The sequence below is a fragment of the Rhagoletis pomonella genome, unplaced genomic scaffold (genome assembly GCF_013731165.1).
Source record: "Rhagoletis pomonella isolate Grant_MI unplaced genomic scaffold, Rhpom_1.0 Rhpom_scaffold_00004, whole genome shotgun sequence".
NCBI classification, from domain to species: Eukaryota; Metazoa; Arthropoda; class Insecta; order Diptera; family Tephritidae; genus Rhagoletis; species Rhagoletis pomonella.
This window is the reverse complement of record NW_023458558.1, coordinates 50,892,295-50,918,151: the sequence shown is the minus strand read 5'-3', so window position 1 is coordinate 50,918,151 and position 25,857 is coordinate 50,892,295. Positions and strand designations below refer to the sequence as shown.

At 33.5% G+C, this 25,857-nt stretch overlaps 1 long non-coding RNA gene across 1 annotated transcript; it reads right to left on the bottom strand.

The window, feature by feature from the left end:
- Window positions 1-2,037: 2,037 nt before the first annotated feature.
- On the bottom strand, window positions 2,038-22,341 carry LOC118737742. Its single transcript, XR_004992837.1, has 2 exons — window positions 20,411-22,341; window positions 2,038-2,382 (listed from the first exon to the last, which is right to left on the bottom strand). It is a non-coding gene; the product is annotated as an uncharacterized LOC118737742 (long non-coding RNA).
- Between the last annotated feature and the right edge of the window lie 3,516 nt (window positions 22,342-25,857).

Genomic DNA, 25,857 nt, shown 5'->3' with positions numbered 1-25,857 from the left:
TGTGTGTGTGTGTGTGTGTGTGTGTGTGTGTGTGTGTGTGTGTGTGTACGTGTGTGAGCTTTAGCGCTCAGAGTACGATATAAAGTTAATAAATAGACAGAAAGTCAGCTCTTTCTCGAATTCCCTCTTTTTGACCACACTTTACGCTCCTCCACACCATTTGATGTGTGCCTTTGAATTCGCCTCGCTCTTTTATTGTATCTTTGTATTGCATTGAATTTACTTCACTTCACGTACAGTTAAAAAGTGAAATTTATATATGTATGTACATACTTTTTGATGACTACATTTCGTGCAAGCTTTTCTCCGTTAATTGATTTCGTCAACACTGCACTTCGCGCACACTACATTCGATCACTACAACCGCACACCCCACCCAATATGTTTTCCACGATTTGCTGGCTGACGCTCTAATCTTTGACCTTTACACAACTTATTGCTAACACGAAAAATTTCCAAATAATATACAAAATGTACTTACCTGATGGAATCTGCCAAATTGCGGTCAACCGCACAAGAACAAATAATCGCAAAATTGGTGCTTGAAATTTTCGCTCGTTGCTGGTCTATTCCGCTGCCGCCAGCTACTGATGCAATCGCCCAATTGTCACTGTTCAAATTCATTGTCAGTGTTACGCAACCTCTCGTGTCCTTGTACTCCTGTGTTCTGTGTGCTGTGTCCTGTGTCCTATGGACGTTGGGATTGCATGGACGCCCGTTTATGTTTCTCTATTTCTCTGATTCTGCTTCGATTCTTGCTTGTGTGTCTGTTTGCTGATTCTGCTTTTGTTTCGGGTTCGGCTGCTGTTGCTGTTGCAGCTGCAATCGCCTTCGCTGCATGACATGCAATCACGAAATTTCAAGTTCAAGTTGAGCGCAATTGCGCATGTCCGCCATATTGGTTTTATACTATATATCCGCACACTACACACATACATGTGTATATGTACATATATGTATGTTCACATGCACATACGTGCATAAATATATCTGAGTTGCAACGTTGTTTTTGTTACATTTCTATTTGCTTATGAATAGCGCTGCAATCGACCAACCAACCAACCACCCCGCTGCCATACATGTAGGCGCATACACACACACACACATATTGCATTCACTTTCGAACCAAAAGTTTCTGCCGAATCCCAGCAAAAACTTTTAATTTTTTCGGAAGCACTTATTTTTGTATCAAATTTTACATTTATTTGACTACCTGCAATGCCACATGTTAAAGTAATGCATACTGTAAACGAAAAGTTAAGCGGTTACCCCGAATCGGGGAACCACTTTTCGAGAGTAAAAAGTAAAATTTCTTGCCATTGCATTACACTCTAAAAAAAATTGTGTAGATTTCCTAGCTAAAAGGTAGGTTACTGATTTCCTACCCTATTATTCGCGAAATTACATGCTCGATTATTTAGCGAATAGTTTGTTTAAATTTCGACCTTTTTAGACTGTAATATAGCTGCTGTGATGTGCGTAAATTTACTACGATGGTGTGTACAAGCTACAAAATACACATCTGCTGTTTGATTTCAACCGTAGAATTGTGCAAATCCGCCAATAAAAAGGATTTTAACACACGAAAATGTGTTAACGAGGAAAATACATATTCATCGTGTACATTTACCAAAGAATTTAAAAAATAAACAAAAATATACTCGATTTATAGTCGCATTTTCAACAGATTTTTTTAGAGTGTACATGCAATGCAATAGATAAGCGAAAATTGTCTTGAGGCGACTTGTATTGCGTTACTCCATTGATACAAAAACAGGTAAGTACTTTCCAAAAAAGTTAAAAGTTTTTGCTGGGATGCAATGACTATTCACATACATATGTACATATATATACGCGCATACATATATGGGTGCATATTTCTGTGCGTGCTTTTGTGATTGCATCTGTGTGTATTGCATGTATTTAGAGAGAGAGAGAGAGAGACAGTAATAGTCAGAACTCATTATTGAGTGAGCTTTAGATACTAATCGACCGCTCTCATGGCTAATCAAACTTTCGCTTCCACCGTCGTCGCCCTTTACTTTCGCCATCTATGAGCACATTTCCGCAAACATCACCGCGCTTCCGCTGCTTTCATAAAGCAATCTCTAACGCGCTGCTCTTCTGTTGGCGTTAACGTCGCCATTGATGTCTCTATCGTTTCTTCTTCTACTATGTATGTGTGCACATAATTTCGTTGTCGTCATTCATGTTTTGTTCATGCTTCCTCTTTTATTCACGCCCCTTTTGCCTCCCTTTTTTTTGTAATAGTCGTTTCGTAGTTTTTGCTAGTCATTCTTCCTTAAGTACTCGTATATTCCATTACCTTCCTCTCAAATGAGATGTAATGGGCAAATGTGTGCGAGTTGAACCATTTCACAACTGAAAATATAGAAGCGAAGTATTACATTATGTATAGATATGTATATTAATTGCTCAACACCCACACACCCACACCCACACACCCACACCCACACCCACACCCAAGAATACATACATATGTACATACATACGCTATAAGTAGATGACAAGAATGCACACACGCTTCAATAGTTGGAAATCGATAATATCGAAATTAAGTAATGTCCAAGTTTAGTTCAATATTATTTAAGAGAGATGTAAATAAACATTAGACCGCACCACCTTGCAAGCAATAAAAAAAAACATCTCTTAAAGTATTTTTGTAAGGCAATTCCTTTTTTTTTGTACACCGAACAGATCTTTTTTATTGTTGTTCTCCACACAATTTTTTCAATAAAAATGGCCTCAAGCTTAATAAAGTTGTTGAACTTAAAAAATAATCAAAAAAATAAGAAAATAAAACCTATAAAATTTTGATCAAAACTAAATATTTTTGATCAAATAATAACAATTCACAAATTAAAAAATTACGAAGTTAAATTAGGAAAATAATAAGAATTTACGAAAAAATACGCTAAAAAAATTAGCTTTATTTTTTTATAAAAAATATATATACATCTCGATATATAATTTTTATTTCTGAACAATTCAAACTTTAAAATGTATTATTATTAAGCGTATTTTATTTGGCCATGGCAAACTAATTTGTACATAAATAGCTATATCTTGGTCAAATATAGCCAAATTAACAGATTTTACTATAAATGGCTCCGGTGCTCCAAACCAGTGGTCGGCAGGCCATACATAGCTAACTGAGCGCTCTCTGAGCGCATGTGTGTTTCACACGCATACGAAGAGCTGAAGCTGAGCAGTGCATTTAACGCACACAGTCTTACTTATTGAACCGTTTGAATGTGTTAGAATGCCGACCACTGCTCCAAACACTAGTAGTAGAGAACGCTATTGAGAGAGCAGATGGCTATCCAGGATGAATTAAACAAGGTGTGATTGACAATTCAGTGCGGCTCTCTTTTAAATATTTTTTCAATGTAACGTTATTGGATGTTTCCTATGAAATTAATGCCAAATTTAATCACACATTGTTAAATACACAAATCTAAGTGAGTTTTACTTCATCTCGTCATGATTCTTTTCTAACCTCGAAAAATTGTGCCTGTCACATAAAATCCACCATGTTTTTTGGGGTTAGAGAAAAATCCTGACGTGATGAGATTCGGACTCAGTAGGTCGAAATACATGTCGATAGGTGGGTGTGGTTAAATACACAGGGCACTTTTTTCTGCCGGTGTTATTAAAAAAACAATCAGTGCAATGTAGTATACCAAATGTAGGGTAACAAATTGAGGAGAAAATTCTATAGAATTTAAGGGTTGAGTGAACTGATTCGTGCACGTCCTGTTCACTCCACCAAGATTGTTCATATGACCCAAGCTAGAAATTGAAACGTTAAAAGTTAACTCATTCACTAAATAACACAGTGGGGGAATTTTATCTGCTTTAGTTCTACAGAATTTTCTTTTAATTTTGGTGGCCATGCTGTTTTTCTACATTACATTGAATTTTTTCCAGCGACTCCAGCTGACAAAGCCAGTGGCCAGCCCACTGAGCTAAGTTCGCTATATAAATTGTTGTTGCTTTTTCCCACAGATAAAGCAACTACTGAGGACTGAGGACAGGCTTAGCAACTACTGAGGAGAAGCGCTAGTAAATCTGAATTTTGGCACGCCTCGTATGACACCTTGATCCAGCAATGAAAGTAGAAGAATAAAGGCTTTGGCTACAAGAATGATAGAACACAAGATTGCGTCAATCGAGCTGAGAGCAACTGGGCGTGACGTCACAATATTGAAAGAATGAGATAGTAAAGAATAATTTTGAAGAAAAGTGTTGTAACACCAGGTAGAATTCTACCCACTCTCCAGCCATTTAAATTTGAATGTATATTCGGTACGTAGCCAAATCACTCGTAGGCAAATTTTCTCTTATCTTGGAAGGCATTTCAATTCGTTTTCCAGTGTGGGAATTCCAATAGCCTTCCTCCTTTGTAAACGGGCATAAACATAAGTTTGGCGTCAACTGCTCGGAGAAATTCCTTTCAAGGCCATTTCAATAGAACAGATTATTTAATTTAAGTTCAAAAGTAGATACGGCACCGAAGGAAGAGACAGTGCACCAACCATCAAAAAAGTATGCAAAAACAAGTACATATCTACTTTTTATGGGGTTGTATATAAACATGTTTCGCCTTGTAATCTAGCGCACACTTCAAGTAATCCGGTTAAGTCCGGTGTTAAAGGGAGTATAAAAAATAACACGCTTATGCACATAACTAAATATAGGGATCAATGGGGAGTAATCGTAAATTTGCAAGCAGGGACCGAACATAAGAGTTATTCATGAAGACTGTGTTTGAAAAATTCACTATGATGGAAATATTCTACAACTAAGTGATACATACCAATCGATTTCTTTTCTCACCGAGAATCAAATTTGAAAATAAATTTTTATCTGTACATAATTTTTATGCAAAATTAAAAGAATTTCAATTATTTTTGATTTTTATTTTATAAATCCAAAATAACAATTATTTTTGATTTTTATTTCAATAATCTGTAAATAACAGTTATTTTTGATTTTCGTATTACATGTCTTAAATAACAGTTATTGAAGACTTTTATTTATGAAAGTCATCAATAAAAGTCTGTCACCGACTTTAATTTTTTTAGGTTATACGTATAAAAGTCATTATAATTTTTTTGCAGTTAAGAAAGTTTTGGAGAACCGAAGTTTACTACAACTCACACAAATGACTTTTATAAGTATGATTTTAAAAATAAAAGTCAGTGACTGATTTATATTGATAAAAGTCTTCAGTAACTGTCATCTAAGATATATAATTTAAAAATAAAAAATAATCGTTTTTTTGGATTTATAAAATGAAAATTAGAAAAAACTGTTATTTAAGGAGTAATTAAATAAAAGCAAAAAAATATTTATTAAAGGGCGATTTTTTAAATAAAAGTTGTAACTGTTACGGTCCCTGCTTACAAGGGAGTACTCACCGAGGAATCGTACAAAGAACCCCAGTTCTATTGGGAATAAACAATTTGTTAATGTGTAATCAAAAAGAAAAAAATATTGAATTAAAAAAAAAACGCAAATAAAAAAATAGATATGTATACATAACATACATATTCATGTTTACATACATACATAAGTATCTGTACAAACCTAAGGGGTATTCAGACGTTAATGCGAAATGCAATTGCAACGGTACGAAATGTGAAAATGCTGAATTTTTTCAACAACATACAGCGGGAAATTTCGCATCAGTCATTGCATTTGCTTATGGTTGGTAAAAAGGGAAATGCTGTTTATAAAATTTCGCAATTTCACATTTCGCACCGATGCAATGCATTTAGCATTAACGCCTGAATACAGCTATAGTTGTTGCTCTTTGCTCGCGATTATGTTACAAAACAAATAATTCGTACATTCAACTCTGGCGTGCGTGCTTTTTCAGTTGTTTGCATTTTGCAATTAGAAGTGCATTCATAAATGTATGTACATATGTACGTCATATTTACATAGCATGTTTTAATGAGAATTCTTTTCACTGCGTAACAAATGCTAAATTTTATTTCCTATATTAATAATTCTCACGCTTTGCTTATTTAGAGATCAATGATTTTGTGTTGATGCAGAAAGCCAAGTGCGGAGCAGGAATCGCCGGAAGTAGCTATAGCTACATAAAAAAATCAGCTTATTGCTTAAAAAATATATATATCTACCATTAATAAGCACCTAAGTCGACCAGTGCAAAGATTAGAATCGACAATATTTCATTTGGAGCAATTTTGGGCAGATCACTTTTTTATCATATAAAGAAGTTCTGCCAAAGGTAAACAATTTAAACTTTTGTTTTCGAAAGTTATGCAACGTTTTCTTTTCTCAAAATAATGTTGCATTTAATATGCCCAGTCCCAGGGCTCTTTAATTTGCATATTATTTTCTCATCATATTTTCTGGGTTGTATGTATGTATATATCTCCTTTGAAACGAGACCAGAACCTTTTTTTGTAACTATAATAGTTCTTGAGATATTCAAAAAATAAACTTGCCAAATCCGGGAAATTGTGAAATTTTGTAGTTTCGAATTTCTTTGCTTCGTTATAAGATGAAAGAAAAATTCTGACCAAAATTCATCCAAATCAAATATAGTGGATTCTAAGCATAGCACAGTGGTTCAGCCGGAGGTCAAAATTTAAAAATATGGCCATTATCTAACCTGTGATTGAATAGTATAAAATTTATTTTTATTTTTATTTTTTTTTAAAGTGACAAACTTAGTAGCTTTTTATACCCGTTTGGGTATAAAGGTGAACAACTTATCTCTTCTTAGGACATGGTCAAGCAAAATCAAATATTTCATTATATATAACGCGATGAAAACTGGTATTAGTCGCATGTTCCTCTGCGATTGCTCCCGGAATCACCCCGAATTGGTAGCATTTTTTGCATGGATACTTCTGGGCGTCAATGTACATAAGTATGTAGTTTGGTGCAGCAAAATGGAAATATTTTTCAGTGCTGGCAAATTCCATCAGGGAAACATTAGGTACCCTTCTATACATACACACATATGTACATATGCAAGCAGGAACATTTGTACAGCCAAACCGAATCGGTATATATTCTCAATCGACATGTTTGCTGGCCTTCATTTTTCATGTGAGCTGACAAACATGCGCGCATTTAGCACATACGAGTATTTACATACAATCATATGTATCTGTACCTAAGGTAAGTAAAGCGGCAAACAGAAAAGGACCCATTAGGGCACAGTCAAGCGCTCATACATATCTCTCAGATACTCAATTTGCACTCGCTAAATTACCATTGTTGTTGCGACGATTCAAATGTGCACATCGAAGTCATCTGCCGAAGCTAAGGGAAAAATATATGTACATACATACATATACATATATGTACATACAAGAAATTATAAAAAATATTACATACACAAGTATGTACATACATATGTGTATGTGTCAAACAAGCTCGAACAGCAATAGAATATAAAGTACAGGCAGCAAACTAACTTATTAGAAAGCTTGCCGCGCCCAGCGGATATAGCGGGCATAAAGGGGGCATAAACAGCTGTGGTTGTGCGACAGCTAAGTTTATTTATTGTTGGGTCGGGTGGCTTTTGGAGGGGATGAGGTGAAGATTGCAAACGGGTTGTTGCTTTTTTGTTATCGTCACTTTGTTGTTGGAATTTTTTTCTGCTGTTTTTGTTCCAATTTGTTGTTCGGCTAATACATACCCCGACCCCACTGTACCCGCCGCTTCTCCAGCAGCTGCATTTGATTTACGTCAATGTGTTTGTATGCCAAGTGGCTACCCGATTTGCCAAAAGACTTCGTAACGACTCGCCGGCGGGTCTCAAAAACGATATACATACTAGCGAACTGCAAAACAAACTTAACAAAACTATACAAATCCAATTTCAAATTGTGTGCAATATTTAAAAAAAACAGTGGCGGTAATTATTATGAGTCAAATAGTTTTATTCAGCATTTAATCATTGTTTTATGATTTTTATTTTTGTCGCTTAAAAATAATAATGATTATGGAGCTTTGTTTTTTTGCCCAATGGCAATAATTATTATTTGCATTTAATTTTTTCGGTCACAAATAATTATTATTTTATGATTTTTATTTTTTCGCTCAGAGATAATAATTATTAATGAATTTTATTTTTCCACTTAAAAATAATGATTATTTACAAAATTGAAGAGGCCATACGGATGCAACGTACTGAAAATTTTGGGTCTCTGTAAAGGATATAGCTTTGCAGTTTTTTGAATAACCATTACTCTTGAGTGAAAAAACAAAACTCAATAATAATTACATATTACCTTTGAGCGAAAAAGTAAAAATCAAGTAGTAATAATTTCCTTTTTAGCGAAAAATTAAAACTTTAATATTAATTATTATTTTTAATCTTTGCTGATTAAAATCAAAAAAATAAAAATGATTGTAAATAAGGATACGACGTTCGAACATAAATAGGCGATTACAACTTGTTGTTCAAACTAAAAAATAATCATTATTTTCCGTCCCTGAAAAAAAAACAACAACAAGCATTCCTAAAAATTTAAACTTCAATCTGAATTTAAAAAAATATATATAAAGCATTTTTTTATCTGACTAAATATTAGTGTAATAGAGTACATATTTTGTATGGAAAAAATGAATTCGATTTGACGTCGTTTCGAGTTTACCAAAACGACTTTAACAGACCGACGCCGTAACGACTTCGGTCCGATAAAAAAAAAAACGAAGTCGGTACGACGTTGCGTATTGTATGGAAGAAACGACTTTGTTTCGACGTCGTTTATAGTTCGCCCAAACGACTTCATCACAGCGACGTCGTAAACACGTCGATTCGAACTCATCTTCGGTCTGTGGCAAATTGGGTACTCGCTGCTGTTCTGAGCGTGCGCTAGTGTTTGTTCGATTGTTTTGTTGTTTGTTTGCCTCACACAGTTTGGGCGAGTAACGAGTTGGGCTGGTTTTTTACTTGTGTTTTTGTTTGCTCTTTGGCATACATAGTGGTGTGTGAGCGAAAAAAGTATCTACAACTAGTTCTTAACCTTGAACTTGAAATACATATGTATGTACATATGTATATTCAGCTCCTGTTGACGTCTGTGCAACTGAATCTGCTGCTTCTGCTAGCGTCAGCGCACGCCCATCCATACATACGTATATACACACATATGTACATATTTGAGCATGAGATGAGTACTCTCCACTCACTAGCAGCTTTTCTGGTAATGTTGCCGGTGGTTTTGCCTCGCGTTAGTTGGTGGTTAGTCGGTTCTTTTTTGTATCGCCATTTGTACAAATATTTCGTGCTGGCTCTGGCTTCGGTTTGGCTTCGCCAGCACCAATTGCTTATATTTAATTTAGATACATATTTGAATCAATCGAGTTATGGGTCTGAAATTTTAAGAAAAATCAATTACTAAAGTAGCATTTACTTGAGGCGATTCCGTAAGCGTTTCAACATCGCCCGAAAAGTTTAAATCGATTTCATCGCCTTCTGGAAAATTGAAACACACACACACGGGCTTATTGTTGAGAGCTTAGAAAATCGTTTCATGTACATATGTAAATGTTGCTTGAGTTTTTATTCATACGTCCTATTGTTACTATTTTTGTTGATTGTTTCATTCAGTTCGCACTCTTTCGTGCATTAGGATAGCTCAAATTGTTCGAAAGAAAAAAGCATGACTTTGAGTATGACATAAACGTAATTTTCGGATAATTCTAAGAAGATTTGCCCCAATAATTTCAACACCACAAATTTTTAAGAATTACTTCCTTTTTCAAAGAGACCAAAGTGCACATTGTAGCTGAAATCTTTCTGTTATCCATCCGATGTACTATATTAAGACTTTCTACACTGACTGCCATAACGTCTTCACGTCGTTTTTTCTGTCACGCACCTTGAAACATTGGCCAACAACTGTACGAACCTCTCAGCCCCTCGCATATACGACGGAATTTGCTGGTCAGGCAGCGATGTAGTGTCGAACTCTACATATTCCAACAAGTTTTCGGAGGGAAGGCTCAAACTAAGTACCGTCATCATCTGCGTAAATCAAATTTACATAGTCTCCGCAATCGAAATACATATATGGTTTCAGCGACTCAGCGCACGTGGGCTCGCATTTCCTCGTATTATCAAATAAAAAAAATATTCAGCCTTGTCATGAGTTTCATTTTCCCCGACCCGGTTCACTTTTCACTTTTGGTTTCCATGATTTTACTATGGGCGGATGACAAATTTTTTTTCAGGCGAAACTCAGTATAAGACAGATTATCTTGTTATGGAATCATCCGCAATGTCAATTGATTCTTCCTACTCGGAACATATTTTTTTGGCAACAGAGTTGAAAATGCTACCGTATCAGAATCCTTTTTACTTTGCATGGCCTTGTGAATTCAGTGGAAATAAATTACAAACTATACGACTCGACTCTCGAAACGACTTGCATTCGGCAATGAGGGTGGCTATTATTTGCCAAGTATGCTGGATGTAAGATGACCTCATTTGCACGTTTAACTCGACAAGTAGCAGAAAATAGAGCTGAAGTAAACCTATTATCTCGATTTTTAGAATCAGCGGGCGATTCTACATACAAATTGGATAGTGGCGTTTGTAGAATAAAAACCACATTAAAATTTGTGATCCAGTGAAATTAAATGAAATTAAAAAATATTATTTTAAAAACAATAACAACCAAGCCATCAAAAAAAATTAAATAAAAAAGAAATTCATTAAAAAAAAACCTTAAAAAATATTTCTTAAAATAAAAAGTCGAAAAAATTAAATTAAATGAAGAAGGAAAAAATGTAGATGCGACTGCCAAATGCCAAAATGCCAAATTTTTAGTGGCGCAACTTTTGAAGATCGTCTGCGATAAGCAATATTGTTTAAAAATCTGCCACGCCAATTTTTAATTACTTTTAAATAATATGACTTTTAGGTTAAGGTGTGCGAGAAAGCCTGTTAAATGCCAGCGTATGGTGCTACGTGGCGTATACGTTACATACGCAACTACTACCCATATAGGGTATGAGTGATTATTTTTAGTTTTTTTTTAGTATATCCTTTTTAAGTTTTCATTTACATAAATGCAATTTTCTCGTGAACACTCAGAAAAAGCTTTTTGGCGGTATTCGGAAATCTATATCAGAAATAAAAATAGGTAGGTGTGACTGCGGCTTAAAGATCACATGGATTATTAAGTCCATTTACCAAAAGAATGTGAAAAACCGGGGAATTTTAAAACCAGCCCAGCCCCTATCTTCCCTACCCAAAAATAAAACTTATACGTAAACTTCAAAAAACACTGATCCACGTAATTTATTAGGGTTCCCCTCTGCCAGAATCGGTTGTCGGAATTTTGTTGTTATTTTTTTATGTTGCACAGTGTAATCCCTTTTTTCAGCATTGCTTATTGTGAGGGTTCCCAATGCAGAGATTAAATACGGACTCCGAGTCTAGCATTTCACTGCACTCGCAAATTTTTCTGTGGGTTAACAATCTTTTTCCGTTATTTCCTTTATCTATTGCTATTTGCTATTCTATGCAGTCTCATCTCATATCTCGACAAATGATCTCATTCCGTTGCAGCTAGTTAGTTAGTGTTTACTTATTTCCAGGCACTTGGCAACAAACTTCACATTCCATTGTGCTATGGTAATGAATAAACTGTGTGTGCGTGGTGGTTGAGTGCATATACAAATATTTGGTAAATATGAATGTGATTTGGAAATAGCCAAAGTGCTTATTTATTGCGAGTGCTAATGTAATGTAATGTGCAAGTATTCAGGACTTTCTTTTGTGGGAGCTTAACAACAAAAACTAAAGGAGTTTGTCACAAATTTTATACAGTATAATTAGAATATCTTTTGCGATGAGGTGTGCTATTTTAACATAACCGGCAAATTACAGGGCTCAATTTCTCAAGGTTTCTCAACTGTTATGTAATGAGGAAAAACTTTTCCAAAGCTAAAAATGGTTTTGAAATGGGGAAAATGGCCCACCTATTGAGGAGTTAGAGGGTTAAACTTTTGCACAGAAATGTATGGATTGCATTGTTTCCGATCTCTCATGAGAACGTGAGAAATGAAAGTCAAATTTAATGTGCTAATTTTGTTAAAATCCTACATATATATTTATATAGATATGTAGATGCACTATGCACAAATAAGGTACAACGAAAGTGGGCGCAAGTTAGTATGTGAGACGCCCTTTTGGGAAAAGTATTTAAAATATCTATGTATGCACAAGTACATTCATTTGTAGGTATGTAGTACATGTATGTGTTAATACGCGCGTCATAAGCTCGTAATGTGATCTAATACTTTGCTACTTTGAGACACACGCATACATATATAGGTGCTTATACTATACATACAGTAATGTGAAAAATATTTTTTTTTTTAATTTTTCTACAAAGTTTGAAATTTTGACCTTTATGGTTTTGTTTAGAAAGTGTGCTGTTTTTTTATAAAAAATCAAATAATAAACATTAAACAAGCAAAAAATTAAAAAATGGGCAAAACCCGTAAAAATGTTGTCTTTATTATTTTCAACATGACTGTATATATGCACCTAAGTACATTATGTAAATTCTTAAATACTTACATATGTACATATATGTATTTATATACAGCTCATGTAATTAAATGTGCGAGCATATGTAATTCATTTGCAATCGTTATCGAGATTAAATTTCACAACCAGTTTGAATAGAGAATACTGAATACTACAGTTTGGCTAAAATAACCAGGTGGTTGCATAAGCAAACGTTGTCGTGTCGCTAAGTGAACAGGCCGCAATCGTAATGACCCGTTGCTTCAACAGTAAAGTCTTGTTGGGTCGTTCTTGGGGTCGTTCTACCAGCCTACCAATGAAAATAAAATCTTCCAGTTTTGTTAGAAAAAGCTTTAATATGCCACTGCAAAATATAATTGGGTTGTTCACACTTGCCTGGTTATCAGGTTAATAAATGCTCGTTCCATTATTTCTTGAGAAAAAAGTGAGGAAGTGAGATGTCAAAATTCCCTGGACACACACACGAATTAATGGCAATTTTTTCTTGACCGTTTTCTTTAGAGCTGCATACTGACCTTAATTTACAAACATCTACTTATGCATGTAAATATCTCGCATGCAATTTTTTATATTTTTGTATGCAGTACAGAAGAAAGAAAAATTGTTTTCCTTAGAATTGACGTAAGAATGCTCGAATTGACATACTTATGTACGTATGTACATGAACGTGTAATTATAGATATCAGCTCGTGTTTTAAGTTATAAATATTCATACAGGTTTATTTAACGCTTATGAGTATTAAATAAGTTTGACAATTAATACTTTAGTGACAATTACTCACTGAATAAATATATGTATGTGCATAAGTACGCAGAAACAAGGAAAAGTATACTTATGTGTCGGTATTACTTATACATATACATATGTGTACACTAGGGTGGTCTAACAATGTATGAGAACGAGTAAAGTCGGAATTTTTATGCTCTCACCCCCTAGGATTGTTCTATACCGAAAAAAGTTTACCCCTTGTTTTTTTTTTTTTTTTGAAATCAAAAAATATTTAGAGGTCGCTCAAAGCGCTCAAAGTTTTTCGTGAATTTTTATATGGGGGAAAAGAACTACTTTTCATATAAATGGTATAGAATTCTTAAAAATCCCACATTCCCAATAATACCCAATTCTTTATTAGTTCCATTTTTCATCGCAACTATAATTTAAAAGTCCGCCAAAAACTCACAAAAGCCCCGAGGGACCAATAAAAAATCGATTGTATTAAAAAATAGTTAAATAAATAATTAGATATTGTTATTTAAAGTCTCTTGATGAGAACTAGAGCTTTCCGATCGAAAATGATTTATTTTTCAAGAATTCTATATCTTTTCTACGAAAAGTTGTTTTTTTTGCCATATAAAAATACATGGACCACTTTGAGCGACCTCTAAATATTTTTTTGATTTCAAAATGGAAAAATAGGGGTATACTTTTTTCTATACAGTACAATCTTAGGGGGTGAGAGCATTACAGTTCCGACTTTACAGGATCACCCTAATGGACACACTCGTAACTTGACGATTCTTTAAGCCTTCCACCGAAACGAGTACGCAGAGCTTCAGTTGTTGGTCGAGAGAAAAACCGCCGACACTACCAAAAATTGGTGGTGGAAAGTAGAAAAACACCCGGATAACACAAAAGTCTAAGAACGAAAAATTACACTGAAGAGGGCATAACGCCGAAACCGGTTTGTCTCTAAACCAAACTTGACAAGAAGGCTCTACTTGTAGACTGTTCGCTTATAAGGGTTTTGTAAGGCTCTGAATAAAGAGCATCTATTATAAAAGGGTTTTAGAAACCACTTATATTTAACAATTTTCTTTTCCATTTCATGATTAGAGCAAAGTCTATACAAATTTTAACTTTTAGGCCACTATAAATTTTCTTCATTCAGAAGTATTAATCAATATTTATTTTTTTGGTAGAGCATTAGTCAAAGTGGTAGAAAACGTATGCCTTTTGTTATTACAACGCCTTTTTTATAATAAAAGTAAGTTTTTTTTTTTTTGGAACAAATCCGTAGATAATTAATTATTCGATTGCGGAAGAAAGTTATTCAAACAGTTATTAATTAACTAAAAAATTTATAATATTATTATGGAGTTGTGGCAAGAAGATTTTGAGAAACTGAACCTGGCGATATCTCTATGTAGTAAATTTTTGTACCATATCAAGTGAAGGATGACTTTTTTAGGGCCACGTACACACAACCACACATATTTTCGAAACTAGAAAATTAAGAGAATTTGTAAAGCAAAGGAATGTGAAAAGTAAATTACAAGAGAAATATTTATACTGATTAGAAGTAAAAATAATCTAAACATTTACATTTGGGAATTCATATACAATTGGATGTGAGCAATAAAACGTTCGAATTTATTGCAATTACAAAGCGAAGAATTTCTTTAAATCGGTAATACGTAATCATTTAATTTTGCATGCATTTGCATCAGCATGGATACATACATACATACATATATGCATGAATACAAGTCCATACTATTTAAACAGATTGCTGCAACGAATTACGGTAAACGAACGAACGATTTAATTTTTATTGCGATTTCGCGTTGAAATAATGCATTAGATACTATGCTTAGCAGATCTCTTCGATAGACAAATGTAGTATACAGTAAAATTTTTAAAGCATTCTCTACTTAATGGGTCATGAATGGGGAAGGGGCAAGGAAAAGGAAGAGGAGCTGTAGATAAGAGCCATAAGCGCGATGCTACATTGGCGTGGCAATAAGAAATCAACAATGTCCCAAAAAAAAAAAAAACGACAGGTAAAAATAAAAATGGAGTAGGATAAAACTGGAATAAAAAACGCAATCTCGTTTACTGTGTATTTGTGATTTCAACGAAAATCGTCGGAAGGAAGCGTTTAAGCAAACAAAAGCTTTACAGTTTCTTCATATTTTTGTTAATTACTTAATCTTATGAATGTTTACGTAGTTGTTTTTGTAATTGGCGTCGTCTTTGTTCGTGTTTTTATTATTATTGTTGTTTGAAAAGCTTAACACATGTTTGTTTATGAAATAAATTGATTTTCAAATTATCGCCATTTGCATATTTATTGAGTAAAAATAGCACACAACAGTGAATTCGAAGAATTTCAAATATTCATATATATATTTCATAAGAAATACAGTTTTCCAAATGGGCAGCTTATGCGATTTCGTCTATAAAAAGCTTAAAAGTAACGGTGTTGAAACGATTATTGCCGCATGTCCGCTAAAATAGTTAGCTGAGCCAAATAAATCCAGGGAGCTAATCCCACAATATTGACAATAGGTATCTAAAGCTTTCCACATAACATCTAGATTATATATGCGTGTATCAGTATATTTATTGCGGTTTTTTTTTAACATGAGACCAAGTAAAATTTTTTTGCAAATATTTTTTTTTTTTCTGAATTGATTATTTACCATTAGTCCCAATGCGAATTCTCGTTTGTTTAAACAAAAAAAAAACATACATATTTATTTACTTCTTTCCCTTTTTCGCAACAATTTCCGCAAGATTCATAACAATGCTATTTTGTTGCATTTTTGTTTATATTTTTTCGTAAATTCATACTTCTGCCCACCAATACCAGGCAGTTCGTCATTGCTGATGCTTTGCTATATTCTTTCAGCTCGGCATATTTTTGTTTTGGTTTTCTTTTTAGCTTAATTTTGCTTGCGAATTTTATGTTAAAATATACTTTATTGTGGCAAAATCCGTATGAAATAAATAAAAGCGAATACAAACATCCGTGCTCATGAATATTATGAAAGCGCATTCAAGAGGCGGATGCGGTGCGGTGCGGTGCGGTGCCGGTTGGGGAATGAAAAAATTTCATTCATGCAAATGTCGACGCGTTTCTATGGAATATTTTTGCATCTTGATTTTTGTTGACTTATGCATGTATGCTTTTTAAAATTTTGTTTAATTTGCTTGGCTTTGCGAATTTTAATGGATAAATAGAATGCGTTGTTTGTTGGTTAGCAACGCGCACTTGAAAGATGAAATCAATTTTTTTTTTCACATGTTTATTTGCAGTTTTATTTGTACATACATATGTATGTATGTACGTAGTAAGTATAAATATTTATAAGAATTTAAATAGCTGCAATTCAGAGCTCCAAGTACCGATTTAAAAGAGCCATAGGCCACAGTTTTCAATTTTTTTTTAGCTCCATTCTCTAAACGCTTTGTCAATAACGATATGAATGCAGCGACATCATGAATTTGTAGATACGAGTTTGACACAAAAGAAGAGGAAGAACCTTAAAGAATTATCTACTTAATATGAGAAAATTCTGTAGAATAAAAGCAGATTAAATTTTTTGGTGCATAAGGATGAGTCGGTATTGAAAATGTCCTTTTAAATTTTTTTCCTTGAATAACCTTGAAATTTGGCATACTTCTTTTTCGCAAAAAAAAAGAAAATATATTTCAAAAACTAGTATACAATAGTAAACACTCGACCAGATTCTCGAATTTCGTCAGTCATTATTAGTTTAAAAAAGATAAAATTAATTGAAAGGTAATTTCCAATTAGGACTGTGCGATTATTCGATTACTCGAGCAAGTTGGTTAATCAATTATTCGGTTAATCAATTACTCGAGTAATCAAGATTTTGATTACTCAAAACGATGATTAATCGAGTTACTTGAAATATGATTACTCAAAAAAATAATTTTGCTCGTTAAAAGAGTCCACTTTGGAAAATGCTTACTTTCTTTTTTACATTCTGTATATGAAAAAATTTTTCGTTTTAATTTTTGAAAACAGAAACGTTGTTTTCAAAGTATCAAGGAAAATTAACCACTTTATACATATGTAAAGAGTTGAAATGTTGGTTACTCATTTTACTCGAAATGTTGATTAATCATAAAGCAAATTACTCAAATATTTTTGTTTTTGGTTAATCAAAAATCTTGATTACTCGAGTAACTGAACTTTTGAGTAATCATAATTTCCAATTAATCGAATAATTGAGTTACTTACTTTATGATTAATTAAAATTTTGAGTAATCAATTAATCGCACAGCCCTATTTCCAATACCTATTCCTTGTTGGGAACTAAAAATTTTAACAGATACATATATGTACATATTTTTAATGCTACAAAATTTTCTCTTTCATACGAACGTATATATATAGGTTGATTGCAGTTAATGTGGATCCGTTTTTCTTTTAGTAATCTACATATATATGTACGTATGTATGTACATCTGAATGAGTAATACGCGAAAACTTCTTCGTCATATCAAATCTGTACCGTTTCCTTTCGATTTTACAAAACTAGGTATCAAATTAAAGGGCTTGGCTTGCGGATGTGCTGATAATTTCTTATTTTTTCAAAAAGAGTTGCGACCTCATAAAAAATTTAATTCAAATTGGTTTTAAGTTAAATAAATTATTACACCATGAGTATCGTTTGAAAACGCTTTATTTCTTAATTATATGTAGTAGCGTTGCCACCTGTTTCAAAAATCAATACGACTTAAATATAGGAAAAAAGCTGAAATGTATATCCAGATATGGATGTCAGACGTAAGAGGTTGTGGCTTGAAAATATTTTGAATATTTTGAGGGGGTTGCCATCTTGTTATAAATTTAGATTCAATATAAGCAATATATAAGCAGACGAAAAGGCTTTAACGAGGTTTTGGTTTAAAAATTATTTGAATAGGATTGCCATCTCTTTGAGAAGTCGAATTAGATTAAATTATATGAAATATTGAAATATTGGCGTCAAACAAAGGAGTATTAAGAAACATTTAGTTTAAGCATTTATAACATTAAAGAGGACTTCTGTCTTTAAACTCAAATTACTTGATAAGTTGAATGAATTATTAAAGTATGGGTATAAATTGACTTGGGTTAAAAATGTTATTTTCCGAACTTTATTTAAAAGAGTTGCCATATGTTTTAGACAGTAACTTCAACTTGAATAAATAAATAAAAATTTTTGGAACATGTATGGCAATATGTGTGCCAGTCGAAAAAGGTTAAACAACGTCTTGGTTTTAAAATAGAATTTAATTAAAGTATGAATAAGTTAAATTAAATATTTAAATATGACGTAAAATGAAGGTGGTAAGATATGCTTAATTTGAGTATGTAGAAAATTAAACAGGGTTGCCATTTGTTGGAAAGGTAATAAATAAATTAAAGCATTCATCAAAAGTATGGGTACCAAATGAAATGGTTTAAAAAGGCTTAATTTCTGAACTGTATTTATGAGGGTTGTCGCTTATTTCAAAAATCAAATTTAATTTAATTCCTCAGGCACATGAAATACTTACATAGGTATCACAAGCTCTGATCCAATACTTTTCATGTAAAATCCTGTAAAAATGTCAAACAGCAAAATTACTCTCTGAAGTGAGAGTAAAAAGTGAGTAACAACAAAAAGTACGCGAACAAAAAAAGCATTTTTCCTGTAAAAACGTCAACCAGTGATTGCTTGAGGCTTTTCTTGATTTTATCAAATGAAAAAGTTCGGGTGAAATCTTGCAACATCATTCTCTCTCCAAAAATCGCTCTCATTTACAGGATTTTGGAGGAATATGGAGTACGGGATAATTTTTCCTGTAACTTCCTGCAAGCTCGTGTAAAAACCTGTAGGTTCATGGAGTACTGGATTAGAGCTACAATATCAAACGCAAGAGATTTGTTTATTTCTTAACTATGTATGTATATCTGAGAGGATTTCCCGCTGTTTCAGAAGTCTCAGCTAACTTATGCACAAATCCGAAGAAGAAGATAATGTGAAGACTAGCACGAACACGAAGAAAAATACTAGTACGGGGACCCAGGCTTATACATATAAAAAGCACTACAAATTTCTGCAGTATGAAAGGAAATAAAAATGAATCGAGGTAATGATACACGTCATGTCATATGCACCCAGTCGGAAAAGTAGTAATGCATTACATGCGTGATGAATAGTATAATGTATTTTTTATGAGTTTTCGATTACATTACTGATAACTACATATGTAATCAGCATTCTAAAGTTCCAAAAATTTCATATTAAAACACATTCATTCCTCGATACTAGGTAATGCAAAATTGAATGCCCCACTTTTCTTAGGACAACGTCCTGGGGAAAAAAATGCATTTTCGAATGTTAAAAGGGTTGTTTTACTGATCATTTTTCGATTACTATACATGACATTTTCCCACTGGGTATGTCTACTTATAAGCTGATGGTACATATGATTGAAGCTTTAGTGGTTCTGCTTCTCTATATTTCTAATTATTAATATTTTGCAATTCATATTGATTTATTAAATTTAATTCAATACGACCGAAACTTAAATGCGATCTCAATATCACGTATTCTACGTTTAAGTTTAGTGGCTGTGGCTGCGACACAGCCTCCAGGTCAAGAAGAAGGCGTTGGAGTGATGCTGTTTTCGTAGAAGTACTATGAAATCGCAATGTGAAAAAAAATTTTTTTTCAACTTAAAACAACCTATTTGTCAAAAAAAAACACACACACACACACACTCCAAAAGTTTATAAGAAGAGAGTTCAATATTGCCTAAACAAACCTAGCCTCACCAAATGCGGTACTTTTTACTTTTAACTTTAAAGTTGTGTGTGGGGCTTTAAATCATTTTTATAAAGTAAATAATGCAAATTACATATTAAAAAAAAACGTTTTAACTTTGCGAATTTTTTCGAATTGCAATTCTTTTTTGTTTTTCGCTTTTTCAGCGAGTTTCACCACCAACAACAATACTACATACATATGTACATATGTATGTATGTACATATGAATGTATGTATCAATATCTTTCTAAATATTTGCTGCGACGCAATAAAAGCTACTCACGCTGCTTGAAAATTTTCTACTGCCACCGCTGTTGCTGTTGCTGTTGCTGCTCGTTGCCACAAAATTTTGGGGCTGCTGCTTGCTGCCAAGGGTTGCTGGTTATGCGATAAATGCGTTGGATGGATTTCCACAGATTTCAGTAGAAATACATACACACGCAGGTATGTATTTAGGTGCATATGTACATGTGTAAATAGGTACTATGTATGGATTTTGCTTCACTTATTTGCTTGCGTATTAATTTTTTGTCACGCAATTTTGCTGAGTGTACACTTGAGCGCATTCTCCAAATTGAAATTGTTTTTAATTGTAGGAACCTATGTTTGTGTTTTTGTTAGTAACGTCTTTTTCTTTCACAAAATATATTAATTCAGCTTTTAATTTGTTTGCCTTATGGTTTTTTAGGTTGGTTTCACCATTATTTAAAATTTTTTTTCCTCCCTTTTTGCGTATTACTAATTTATATGTGTACGTACATTTAAATATAAGTATATTTTTTATGTATTTTGTGCTCTCGCTGGGTGCAGCTACCTCCTACATGTGTGTACTCGCCGTTCGAAACGTGGATATTTTTTCAAAGTTTTATTTTATTAACTTGTTTACACTAACTGCAAGGCGTTTTAAATTTTCCAATTTTTTTTTAAATTTGTAAATTAATTTGCCTAAATTGTTTGAAGATTTTCCACAATGCAATTTTGTTGTTGCCTATATTTTTATTGAATTTTTTTCCCCCAACATTTTTAACTAAATAAAATTTTCAGCACTCCGTGTCGTCGTCGCTGCCGCGATGCGGTACGATCACACAAAAGTTTCAATTCTCAATGCCGCTGTCGTCGCTAGCAGACCGTATGGAAAGTTCTATTTTCTACCTTCATCATCGTCGTGGCGTCGTAGTCGCTTTCATTGCCTTCGTGGCCATCATCGTTCGTTTTGATAGCGTCGACGTTGCGCGCGGTCAACGTCGCTGTTGGCGGCGCTGTTAACAATGCCGCCGCTGCCCCTAAGTACTCTACATATGTATGTATGCATGTACATTAGTGTGGCCCTTATTTTTAAAAATCGAAAAAATTGCGGGTGGTACCCCTTGTAATGGTTACCTTTATTGAAAAAGTAATTCCCTGAAATATTTGGCCCAATAAATCAGGTCTAACCCGTGCCACAAACAAGTCGAAATGCTTTACTTCGGACACAATCATAAATTTTAATGCAACCTTTATATATAAAGTGAGCTTTAAACTTACAGGTTACTTGAGAAAACGGCCCTAAATATACATACATAATATGTATACATATTTAGTACTTTTTACATGCACGGCTCAATCTGGATCAATTGAAACAATATTTAATGAGAAATACTTTCTCAACTGTTATGTAACTATTTTAGGGGGTAGCTGCTCAAAAAACAATACAAAGAAAATATATATGGATGCAAGAACCACTCTAATGTACATACGTACTATGTATCATCAGCTTGTGTTAGTTGTTGCTATTTCGCACGCCTGTTGTTCCTGTTTGTGTTAATTTTTGCTGGTGCCCTTGTTGCTGTTACTATTGTTATTCGTGTGAGTTTGACTGGTTTTCTCGTTCGCTGAATCGTAGTTTTCCATCTCTTCTCCGCTGCAACTCTTCCTGACCACCAATTCGGGCAAAACTGGGAATAATATCGCCGCCCCGCTTCCCCCCGCCTGCTCATAACCCAGTGAAACCCCGCTCGAATATAATATATATATTTATGTATGTACATATGTGTATTCACTAATACTAATTCATGTACATCGTTCGCGAGTGCTTGTTTATTATTCTGTTATTGCTGGTTTTTATTGATGGTGTGCTGCTGCTAGGTTCCTGTGTCGCCTCTCGCCGCCCTCCGTATCATACCATGGCTGTACTTATAATAGCGCTTCATATAATTTTTTCTGCACGTATATATGGAGATGTGTACATTAGGGTAGTAAAAAAAAAAACAGTGGGGAAATAAATTAAAATATTAAGCTTCATCCCCCATGATTTTTCTAAACTGAAAAAAGAATATCCGTTTTTTTATTAATAAATGATATTTAGAACTACCTCAAGGCCCATGAAGTTGTCCATGTACATATTTTATATGTGGAAAACACTTTTTCGTTGAAATGGTATAGAATTTTGGAAAATCAATATTTTTCAATCGAAAACTCTATTTATCCTTAGGGCACTTCCAATAACCATATCCCATTGTTTATTTAACAGATTTTTAAATATTACCTTATTTTACAGGTCCCTCAAAAACACAAAAAAAAATCAATGGGGAAACCAATAAAAAGCCGTTAGTATTAAAAAATAGTAAAATAAACAATTGGGTATTTTTATTGGAAGTATCCTGAAGAGAAGAAGACTTCCTGGGATTTGAGGCAGTTCCAAATATTCTTTTTTTCAAAACACACGGGTAGACATCCCCCTTTTCCACTTGAAACATATAAAGAAGTATAGGTTCGGGCGAAACCGAACTTTATATACCCCGCGGAGGTATCAAATATTGTTGACTTTTTCTAAACTACATTTTTGATAATATCTATGCTGAAATAGGCTTAATGAAATAATTGAACCAACTTTGGTAGAAATCTTTAAAGTGGTTACCGAGATATACCTCGTAGTCATAAAGTGGGTGGCTCCACGCAAAATTTCTAAAAGTCTATAGTAGTCTTATTTATTGTTTAGTGGTTGTTGTAACTATTGACTTGGAGTAAATTAGCGTCCTCAGTTATAGAAATATCGGAGTTTTCGGATGTCTGAAATTTACCGTTATACGGGAAGTGGGCGTAATTTTAGTCCGATTTGAATAATTTCCAACCGTGTCTGGAAGAAATTGACGAATCGGTTACCGAGATTTATATTTGTGACCATAAGGGTGCAGCGCCATGCCCATTATCCAAAAATTCAAATAATTTAATTTCCTGCTAAGTTTTTATTGCAATTATCAATTTTGGGTCAATTAGCTTCAGTAGTTACTGATTTATCGCAGTTTTCGTGTTACTGTAAATTACCGTTATATGGAAGGTGGGCGTGGTTATTGCCCAATTTCAAAGATTTTCAACAGATGTCTTAGCTAGGCCTTAGGCAAGGCTCGTACCGACTTTGGCACGGATAGGTGAAGCGGCTATTGAGATACAGCATTTCAAGTTAAGTGGGCGGGGTCACGCCCATTTTCCAGAAATTTCATGACAATACCATTTTTTACCAAAATTCATCTTCTCATAATAATTTTCAACAATTTGGATCCAATCTTTACTGAAATGTCGTAATTTTTGCATTTTTTTCGAAAATACCGTTACATGGCAAGTGGGCGTGGTTACGGTCCGATTTCGCTTATTTTCAATACCAATCTACCTCGGATAAAGGGAAACCTACATACCGAATTTCGTTGAAATATTTTTACTTGAGTATTCGTGTGCACGGACGAATGGACAGACATAGCTTAATCGACTTCTCTGTTCATTCTGAGCATTTATGTATGCATTTGTCTATATCTATCTCGTTTCGTTTTGGCTGTTTCAAACAACCGTTATGTGAACAAAGTTAATACATATACCCTTGTGCATAAGTGCGCTCGGGTATAAAAATCTCTGCGGGTCCTAAGATTTTAAATTTTTTTTGTACTAACCTAGTGTACATATGTACATACCTAGTATGCACATATATATAGGTACATATATATTTGAACATGTGCATGAACATAGGTATTCATAGTTAGTGTATAACAAGTAATTTTTAAGCAAAAAACAAAACCGATTTCAATTCTCATATAAAAATTTAGGAGTACCGTTAATTTTGTCATGAACCGATGATCGGATCTAAACCAGATTGGTATGGAACCACCTCTGAGACACTACCTTTCCGATGCAAAAATAATTATCGATTATTATCGGTTGACGTGGCCCAAAGTTATGCGTTAACATACATCAAAAAATATTCCCACGAATTGATAACCTCCTCCTTTTTTTTGAAGTCAGTTAAAAATAGTGTGAACATTGATATGTGTATACATTTGTACTAATGTGTGTTTATTATTTGTTGCTTTATTATTATATTTCTATCTGCTGCTCGCAATGTTCTTATTTAATTTTTTTACTTTTTTATGCATTGCTTGTAATTTTCCCTCTCGTTCGCCTCGAACTCACATGCGGATTTTTTTTTTGCAGTACAATATGGGTTTTCCTGCTTATTTCACTTTTATTTAAATATTTAACACGACAAAGTGGACTACAGCGTTTAATACATGAAATATGTGTGAAAGTTATAATAAAAAGGTTTTCTGTGTTGTCAGGTTAGTAGGTAGACCATGCCAGAGTAAAAAATAGTAGTCACCTGGGTCTATATTATTTTTGCAAGGTCATTTAAAAAATATATATATATTTCAGTCTGGCTGTCCTTAGAAAATGTGGAGAGTGAACTTATTGTAAAAAAGACTTCAATTTAACTTGTGCAGATTTGTATAATTACATGAAAACAGAAACTGGCAAAGATATCATATCTAATATAAAAAAATCAGAAAAATATTAAATTACTAAAAATGGCCATACATTTAGGAAGAGTCTGGAATTCTTTTGTATAATTTATATATTTATTTTTTACATTAATTGTTTCCTTGAAAAATATAACAAACTAACTTAATACATATTTCGGGTTGAATAATTTTGGAATCCCTATTTTATTACAATATTATCGAATATCAAAAAAGTACCAAGTCCATTTTTTTGACGTAGACGAAAAACCTACATATGTAATAGATGATGTGGACGGACGACTTTAGTCCGGTTTCAAGAGTTCCTACACCAATATTTAGTGTATTTTCAGGCTTCTTCGACATGAGACCCAGTGTTGCCAGATTTTTATTTTTAAGGACTTTAATTGTATGATATATAAAAATCAATTATTTTCAAATGAAATAACTTTAATAGTTTATATAATAATTATCAAAAACAGCCCTTATAAAATGGAGCATTTAAGTCACATTTCATTGTAATGAAATTGAATTTCATTATTTTTCGAAATTTATTTGTTAATTTTTTTTTGTACAATTCGCTACCTGAAATATGATATAATTTGAAGCATTTAACGAGGTCTTAACTTTTTAAAATACCACATAATTTATAATAAATTGCGGTCGCTGTGGTGTAGCGTTTTACCAACTCACCATTTTCCGTCTGTTCGTTGCACTGTACTTACTCTGTTTCATGGTCGAAAAGCAAGTAGCAATTCGCCGAGTATTCACTTTGCTTTTTTTTGTCCATAGCTCATCATCGGGAAGCTCTCCATTTAAAATGAAGCGCACAAACATACTACATATCTCAAAACATACTATGTATATGTAACTATATATGTAGGTAAATCGTTAATCAATAGCACCTTATGTGTATGTTTGTATGCACGTATGTAAATATGTAAATATGTAATGATTTGCCATTCCAGGG